The following is a 10,038-nucleotide window of genomic DNA, read 5'->3' as shown; positions in this document are numbered from 1 at the left end:
TGGGAGTTAATCTTCCAGATAAGATAGTGATTGATAGAGTTCTCTAGTCACTATCACCAAGTTACTAGAACTTCATGATGAACTATAATATGCAAGGGATGACGAAAACGATTCCCGAGCTCTTTGCGATGCTAAAATCGGCGAAGGTAGAAATCAAGAAAGAGCATCAAGTGTTGATGGTTAACAAAACCACTGGTTTCAAGAAAAGGGGCAAAGGAAAAGAAAGGGAACTTCAAGAAAGAATGGCAAGCAAGTTGCCACACCCGTGAAGAAACCCAAAGCTAGACCTAAGCCTAAAACTAAGTGCTTCTACTGCAAAGGGAATGGTCACTGGAAGCGGAACTACCCCAAATACTTGGCGGATAAGAAGGATGGAAAAGAGAACAAAGGTATATTTGATATACATGTTATTGATGTGTACTTTACTAGTGTGCATAGTAATCCTAGGGTATTTGATATCGGTTTAGTTGCTAAGATTAGTAATTCGAAACAGGAGTTGCAAAACGAACAACGACTAGTTAAGGGCGAGGTGACGATGTGTGTTGGAAGTGATTCCAAGGTTGATAAGATCACCAATGCACACTCCCTCTACCTTCGGGATTAGTGTTGGACCTAAATAAATGTTATTTGGTGTTTGCGTTGAGCATGAATATGATTGGATCATGTTTATTGCGATACAGTTATTCATTCAAGTCACAGAATAATTGTTGTTCTGTTTACATGAATAAAACCTTCTATGGTCATACACCCAATGTAAATGGTTTATTGAATCTCGATCATAGTGATACACATATTCATAATATTGATGCCAAAAGATGCAAAGTTGATAATGATAGTGCAACAGATTTGTGGCACTACCGTTTTGATCATATTTGTGTAAAGCGCATGAAGAAACTCCATGCAGATGGGCTTTTGGAATCACTTGATTATGAATCATTTGATACTTGTGAACCATGCCTCACGGGCAAGATGACTGAAACTTTGTTCTCCAGAACAATGGAGCGAACCACTGACTTATTGGAAATAATACATACCAATGTATGCGGTCCAGTGAGTGTTGAGGCTCGTGGCGGGTATCGTTATTTTCTGACCTTCACAGATGATTTGAGCAGATATGGGTATATCTACTTAATGAAACACAAGTCTGAAACATTTGAAAAGTTCAAAGAATTTCAGAGTGAAGTGGAGAATCATCGTAACAAGAAAATAAAGTTTCTGCGATCTGATCGCGGAGGCAAATATTTGATTTACGAGTTTGGCCTTCATTTAAAACAATGTGGAATAGTTTCACAACTCACGCCACCTGGAACACCATAGAGTAATGGTGTGTCCACACATCGTAACCGTACTATATTGGATATGGTGCGATCTATGATGGCTCTTAGCAATTTATCACTATCGTTTTGGGGTTATGCATTAGAGCAGCTTCATTCACGTTAAATAGGGCACCGTCTAAATCCGTTGAGACGACACCGTATGAACTGTGGTTTGGAAAGAAACCTAAGCTGTCATTTCTTAAAGTTTGGGGCTGTGATTCTTATGTGAAAAAGCTTCAACCTGATAAGCTCGAACCCAAATCGGAGAAATGCGTCTTCATAGGATACCCAAAAGAAACTGTTGGGTACACCTTCTATCAAAGATCCGAAGGCAAGATATTCGTTGCTAAGAATGGATCCTTTCTAGAGAAGGAGTTTCTCTCGAAAGAAGTGAGTGGGAGGAAAGTAGAACTTGATGATGAGGTAGTTGTACCTTCTCCCGAGTTGGAAAATGATTCATCACAGAAATTAGTTCTAGTGATGCCTACACCAATTAGTGAGGAAGTTAATGATGTTGATCATGAAACTTTAGATCAAGTTATTGCCGAACCTCATAGGTCAACCAGAGTATGTTACGCACCAGAGTGGTACGGTAATCCTGTTCTGGAAGTCATGTTACTAGACCATGACGAACCTACGAACTATGAGGAAGCGACGATGAGCCCAGATTCCGTGAAATGGCTTGAGGCCATGAAATCTGAGATGGGATCCATGTATAAGAACAAAGTGTGGACTTTGGTGGACTTTCTCAATGACCAGCAAGCCATAGAGAATAAATGGATCTTGAAGAGGAAGACGGACGCTGATGGTAGTGTTACTATCTACAAAGCTCGAATTGTCGAAAAAGGTTTTCGACAAGTTCAAGGTGTTGAATAGATGAGATTTTCTCACTCGTATCGATGCTTAAGTCTGTCCAAATCATGTTAGCAACTGCCGCATTTTATGAAAACTAGCAAATGGATGTCAAAACTGCATTCCTTAATGGATTTATTAAAGAAGAGTTGTATATGATGCAACCAGAAGGTTTTGTCGATCCTAAAGGTGCTAACAAAGTGTGCAAGCTCCAGTGATCCATCTATTGACTGGTGCAAGCATCTCGGAGTTGGTATATACGCTTTGATGAGTTGATCAAAGCATACAGTTTTATACAGACTTTTGGAGAAGCCTGTATTTACAAGAAAGTGAGTGGGAGCACTACAGCCTTTCTGATAAGTATATGTGAATGGCATATTGTTGATCGGAAATGATGTAGAATTTTCTGGAAAGCATAAAGGAGTTTTTTCAAAGAAAGTCCTCGGTGAAGCGGCTTACATATTGAGCATCAAGATCTATAGAGATAGATCAAGACGCTTGATAAGATTTTTCAGTGAGTACATATCTTGACAAGATTTTGAAGTAGTTCACAATGGAACAAGTCAAAGAAAGGAGTTCTTGCCTGTATTGCAAGGTGTAAAGTTGAGTAAGACTCAAAACCCAACCACCGCAGAAAATAGAAAGAGAATGAAATCATTCCCTATGCCTCAACCATAGGTTCTATAAAGTATGCTAAGCTGTGTGCCAGATCTATTGTGTACCTTGACATGAGTTTGGTAAAAGGGTACAATAGTGATCCAGGAGTAGATCACTGGACAGCGGTCAAAATTATCCTTAGAAGACTAAGGAGATATTTCTCAGTTATGGAGGTAATAAAGAGTTCATCATAAAGAGTTACGTCGATGCAAGCTTTGAAACCAATCTAGATGACTCTAAGTCTCAATCTGGATACATATTGAAAGTGGGAGCAATTAGCTAGAGTAGCTCTGTGCAGAGCATTGTAGACATAGAAATTTGCAAAATACATACGGATCTGAATGTGGTAGACCCGTTGACTAACCTTCTCTCACAAGCAAAACATGATCACACCTTAGTACTCTTCGGGTGTTAATCATATAGCGATGTGAACTAGATTATTGACTCTAGTAAACCCTTTGGGTGATGATCGCATGGTGATGTGAACTATGGGTGTTAATAACATAAATATGTGAACTATTAGTGTTAAATCACATGGCGATGTGAACTAGATTATTGACTCTAGTGCAAGTGGGAGACTGAAGGAAATATCCCCTAGAGGCAATAATAAAGTTGTTATTTTATATTTCCTTATATCATGATAAATGTTTATTATCCATGCTATAATTGTATTAACCAGAAACTTGATACATGTGTGGATACATAGACAAAATAGAGTGTCCCTAGTATGCCTCTACTAGACTAGCTCGTTAATCAAAGATGGTTAAGTTTCCTGACCATAGACATGTGTTGTCATTTGATGAACGGGATCACATCATTAGGGAAATGATGTGATGGACAAGACCCATCCATTAGCTTAGCATTATGATCGTTTAAGTTTTATTTCTATTACTTTCTTCATGACATACATATTCCTCTAACTATGAGGTTATGCAACTCTCGTATACCGGAGGAACACCTTGTGTTCTATCAAACATCACAACATAACTAGGTGATTATAAAGATGCTCTACAGGTGTCTCCGAAGGTGTTTGTTGGGTTGGCATAGATCGAGATTAGGATTTGTCACTCCGAGTATCGGGGAGGTATCTCTGGGCCCTCTCGGTAATGCACATCACTATAAGCCTTGCAAGCAATGTGACTAATGAGTTAGTTGCGGGATGATGTATAACGGAACGAGTAAAGAGACTTGCCAGTAACGAGATTGAACTAGGTATGAAGATAGCGATGATCGAATCTCGGGCAAGTAACATACCGATGACAAAGGGAATAACGTATGTTGTTATGCAGTTTGACCAATAAAGATCTTTGTAGAATATGTAGGAGCCAATATGAGCATCCAGGTTCCGCTATTGGTTATTGACCAGAGATGTGTCTCGCTCGTGTCTACATAGTTCTCCAACCCGTAGGGTCCGCACGCTTAACATTCGATGACGATTTGTATTATGAGTTATGTGTTTTTGATGACCGAAGTTTGTTCGGAGTCCCGGGTGAGATCACGGACATTACGAGGAGTCTTGAAATGGTTGAGAGGTCAAGATTGATGTGTTGGAAGGTAGTATTCGGACACCGGAAGGGTTCCGGAGTGTATCAGGTACATACCGGAGTACCGGAGGGGTTACCGGAACCCCCGGTGGAAGATATGGGCCATATGGGCCATAGGAGGGAGGCTAACCAGCCCACAAGGGGCTGGTGCGGGCCTCACAAGGGAGGAGTATGAATTGGTTTAGGGAAGGGGGCGCCACCCCCCTTTCCTTCTCCTACTCCCTCTCCTTCCTTTTCCCTCCGGTGAAGAAAGGAAAAAGGGGCGGGGGCGAATCCTACTAGGACTAGGAGTCCTAGTAGGACTCCCCCCATGGCGCGCCCCTCTTGGCCGGCCACCCCCTCCTCCCCTCCTTTATATACGGGGGCGGAAGGCACCCCAAAGGCACATCAATTGTTCCTCAGCCGTGTGCAGTGCCCCCTCCATAGTTTACCACCTCGGTCACATTGTCGTCGTGCTTAGGCGAAGCCCTGCGCGGATCACATCATCAACACCTTCACCACGCCGTCGTGCCGACGGAACTCTCCCTTGTCCTCAACTGGATCAAGAGCTCGAGGGACGTCATCATGCTGAATGTGTGCTGAACACGAAGGTCTCGTACGTTCGGTACTTGGATCGGTTGGATCATGAAGATGTTCGACTACATCAACTGCGTTACTAAGCGCTTCCGCTTTCGGTCTACGAGGGTACGTGGACACACTCTCCCCTCTCATTGCTATGCACCTCCTAGTTCGATCTTGCGTGATCGTAGGAAATTTTTTGAATTACTGCGTTCCCCAACAGAAATGTATTGTGAATGCTTAAACTTGTGCTTAAACTCCACCTCAACTTGAAGAACTTAAAAACTGCCACTTTTGCTTGTTGAGGGTCTAATCACCCCCCCCCCTCTAGACACCTCTTTTATCGATCCTTTCAATTGGTATCAGAGCTTTGGTCTCCATTGCTTTGGTTTAATCACCTTTGGAGGAAGATGTATGACTCTATGATTGGGAGTATTAGACATAGAGTGCCTATTCTTGACGGGGAGTTCTATAGTGCTTGGAAAAATGAGATGCTTGATATTTTCAATTAATATAATTTGAACAAGTATATTACTAGCTCTTGTGCGCCTCCTATTGACCCCTTGCATCCTACCCCCGATGAGTATCTTGACATGACCCTCAATCTTAGAACTATTGATCTTATCATTAGAGGATTGCCTAGAAATTTTGCTTGTATGCTTGCCTACATTTTAATGTGCTTATACTATATGGAGATATCTTGAGGAGAGCTTTCCAAACTATTCCTTGAAACATCTAGATGAGATTCTTCAAATGTCCATAGCTTTTCATAAAATGAATCCTAGTGATCCCAAATTTGTAGATTGTCTATTTGAGCTCCGTGACCTTATGCGTGTCAAAGGTGTAGGGTAACGTGACAGAAAATAAAAATTTCGGTATAGCGAGCACGCCCAGGACCACTATGGAGACTACATACAAGGTTTGATCTAATCCGTACCGACTCGTAGCGCAGCAGAAGAAGAGTCGGTGTAGATCGTTGGTGCAGATCCCCGCATCTAGGATTTACAACCTCCCAACCGCGAGGATGTACTCCCTCTCCGGACAGCCCTTCGGGAGGCAGTCGGACAGTCCCCCGGACGATGTCGCGGACAGCCCTTTGGGATGACCCTCGAAACTTGGACGGCAACTCGGACAGCCCCTCGGGAGGATACTCGAACAGCCCCTCAGGAAAAAGATTGAAACTACAATCTCTCTACGGGGTTGCACACATATGGTGTCAACTATCCGGCAGGGCTTCGCCGTCCAGAACTAGTTCCTGCCGGAACCCAGACAGCCTTTTCGCTCTACGAAACTATTTCACTGGGAGGGAGGGAGAAGCCAGAAAAGTCATGGCATGTGTATGAGAGCAAGGGATGAAGAGATGGCAGCCCTCACCCCCTCTATTTATAGGAAAACCAAGGGGTAGTGTGCCTCCACAAATTACCAAACAAAACCATGCTTTATGTCACACCCTAGCTAGTTCATGCATTAGAGTGTTGCACCATGTCTTCTTTTCCAGAAAACTGAAATGGGGATGACAAAACCCCCAGCACCCCCCTGGAAACCAACTAGGGTTTACTAAAATCTTTTTCAATGAACCTGAAATGCCCTTCTAAAATGTTCATCATCTTTGCCTTGGTCTAGAACCTTTGACAAAAATGGTGCACACTTTTCTAGGATGTCATAAGGTCATTGGATTAAACCATATGCTATTTGCATTTGGACATTTAAATGCTACTAAATATTTGAAATGTCAAAATAATCCCAAACTGAAATGTTCCATGTGGAATATGTTCTAAGCAGTGGGCATGTGCGGTTTGGTGATTTTTGGAAATGCCTAAGTATTTTCAGAAAAGCCACAAACTTGCAGAAATAAAGAAAACAGAAAAAAATAAAGGGAAACAAACTTACCTGGCAAAGCCACCATCCGGCCCACCTGGCGGCCCAGCACTGTGCTGGCCCGTGCCAGCCAGCTGCTTCGTCCCCGCCAGGTAGGCAGGGAGGTGACGCCGGCGTGCATGAGCTCGCCAGCGCGTCAGCTGCTTGCCGCCCTCGCCCCTGGACACTTGGGCGAGCTCCATGTCACCGCCCTGACCCCGTAGACACCTCGCTCACTCCTCTGCCTCTCTCCCTCGCCCTCTCCCACCATGGCCGACGCTGCCGCGCCTGCGCCACCGTGAAACTCGCACCCACCGTCATCCCCGCGCCGCGCTGCCGTGTCCACAAGCTCCGTCATCGTCTGCTTCATGGAGCTAGCCGAGCCCCGAGCGCTCGCACGCTCTAACTCGTCTTCTTCGACCTCATCTTCACCGAACATCGCCGGAGATCCCCTTTGCCGTCACCGTCGCACCAGCTCGTCCCCGACCTTTCCGTCTGCCTCGTTGTGATCGCCGTGAGCCCAGCTACCTCCTCCCCTTCCCATTCTTGCTCTCGAGCACCACAGCGACTACACCGAGCTCGGCCGCACCCGACACCGCCACCGCACGTCGCCGTCGTGGCCACAGCCATGTTGGCTTGATTCTGAGCACGCCATCGTCCTCACCGCACTCGCAGAAGCCATAGCACCTCTCCACGCGCCTCGCCGTGCCCCGTAGCCTCGGGTTCGACCTCATCTGAGCTCCAGCAGCCGCACAGCTCATCGCTGGCGACGTTGCCGGTCACCCTAGCTCCACCCACTGCCACCACTCGACACGACTCACTCCCCGCATCATGTAGATGTGCTCCGCCGTCATTTTGGTCACCGGACCATGAAACCTGCACCCCTCTGCCACGTCTGGCCTCACCGGTGGCTAAACGCCGATGAGTTTGACCCTGGTTGACCCCATGTGGGCCCAGGTTGACTTCCCTGAGTCTATGACAAGTGGGACCGCTCTGCTAATTAACTTAGATTAGCACTAACTAAATTTAGTTAGTTAATTAACTACTGACACGCGGGACCCACTGGTCAGTTTTGCCCAGAATAGCTCAGTTGACCTGTTGATGTCACACAGACGTCATGCTGACGCAGTTAATCCTTTTCTGGATTAAAAATAATTCAGGAAATTCCAGAAAATAGCTAAAACTTCTAAAATTCATAGAAATTAATCTGTAACTCGGAATGAAATAAGTTATATATGAAAAATGATCAGAAAAATCCAATCTATCCATCTGTACCATTTGCATGCATGTTTGAACAACCGAAGGTTGCTGTATATGGCAATTTGCATAATTGGCATTTAAATAAGCACATATGGAGTTTGAATTTGAACCCTTGGTTCAAACCAACTTCATTTAATCTGGTTTCTAGTTGCATTAGCTCAAACCACAATATATTGCCATGTCATGATCATGCATCATATTGTTGCATTGCATTGATTGTGTTCTTCCTTGTTTGTCGGTAATTGTCCCCTCTCAGTAGACGATGTTCCGACGATGAGTTCGATGACACCGATGAAGAGCTATTACTATCTTCAAAAGTGCCAGGCAAGCAAAAACCCCTTGTTCATTCCGATACAATCCCACTCTCTCGCTACTGCTCTCTTTTACTGCATTAGGACAACAACGATTCAACTGTTACATGATGTGGTAGTTGAACCCCTTTCCTCTGCATGAGATGTCATTGCCACAGTAAATAGATGAAACCCACTAGCATGAGTAGGAGTTGTTTTGAGCCCTGATGTGCCTACTCATTCATGCTTGTTTGTCATGCCTGCTATTGCTTAGAGTTGTGTCAGGTCTGATTCATCGGGGATGAATTGGAAAGTTGTGAACATGTCCTACTGTGTGTGAGCTAAGTGTGTTGAACACGATTTGGTAAAGGTATCGATGAGAGGACATGTAGGAGTACATGGTGGGTTGTTTCATTGGAACCGTCCTTAAGCACCAAGATCTGTATGTGTGATTCAACAACCAGCTACTACCATGCATTGGGCCCGAAACCAATGGACCCTCTCGGCTTATTAACCACCCTAGTCCTCTGTCCAGGAGTTGCAATTAGTTTCTGGTGTTTATAGGATATGTGTTGGCGGCCGTGCATAGCACTGACCCTAGGGGTGGGCTATGATGTGGTAGATACACCGTGGCACGGTGTACCGAGTCGCCCGTTTGGTGTCTCGGGAACCCTGTACACATCGTTCGGGGCCGTATGTGGAAACCTCGGCCGGACTCCCTACGGATGGAACCTGGATAGGCGATAAACCTGGACTAGAGACTTGAGTGTTTAGGTAGGCCGTGGCCGACACCCTCGTTGGGCTTCCACTTGAAGGTTTCCGAGTACATGTCGTGTAAACGACGGTAAGTGGTGAGAGCGTGTATGAAGAAGTACACCCCTGCAGGGTTAACATCATCTATTCGAATAGCCGCGTCCGCGGTAAAGGACTACTTGGTTGCCTATACAGTTCATAGACAAGTGAAAGTGGATACTCTAAAATGCGCAAGATAAGCGTGAGTGCTATGGATGGCGTTCTCGTAGGGAGACGGGAGCGGATCCATAGTGGTGTATTGCTTGGTGAATATGTGGACTCGTGTGCGCCACCTCAAAAGAGTTACTTGCAGTCGTAGGTCAGGATAGCCACCGAGTCAAAGCTGGCTTGCTGCAGTTAAACTCCACCACCCCCTTTATTGATACCGATGCATATGTAGATAGTTCTGATGTAAGTCTTGCTGGGTACATTTGTACTCACGTTTGCCTATTTTATGTTTTGCAGAGAAACGTCAGTCTCGCTAGTAGTTCCGTGTGGACTTCGACGTTTAGCTTGATACCTCAGCTATGATCTTATGCCCTCGGCAGGGTCTTGTAGATAGTCAGGCTTCTCAGCCTTCTTCATTTGTAGTTGTCTGTACTCAGACAGGTTAAGCTTCCGCATGTGCTTGTTGCTTCTATGCTCTGTATGTTGGGTCATGAGACCCATGCTTGTAATATTTGGCTCCTCGGAGCCTAATGAATAAATACTTTGAGTCGTAGAGTCTTGTTGTGATGCCATGTTGTATTTACACATATCGAGCATATTGTGTGTATGATTTGAAATGCTTGGTATGTGTGGGATCCGACAACCTAGTTGTTTATCCTTGGTAGTCTTATGCTTCCATGAGCTATAGTAGTCCGCTACAGCTCGCCCACCGGAGTCCGGCTAGCCCAGCACTACTGCTCCGGA

Source organism: Triticum aestivum, chromosome 3A (genome assembly GCF_018294505.1).
Source record: "Triticum aestivum cultivar Chinese Spring chromosome 3A, IWGSC CS RefSeq v2.1, whole genome shotgun sequence".
In the NCBI taxonomy this organism is placed as follows: Eukaryota; Viridiplantae; Streptophyta; class Magnoliopsida; order Poales; family Poaceae; genus Triticum; species Triticum aestivum.
The sequence above is the reverse complement of the archived record's forward strand: the minus strand, read 5'-3'. Positions refer to the sequence as shown.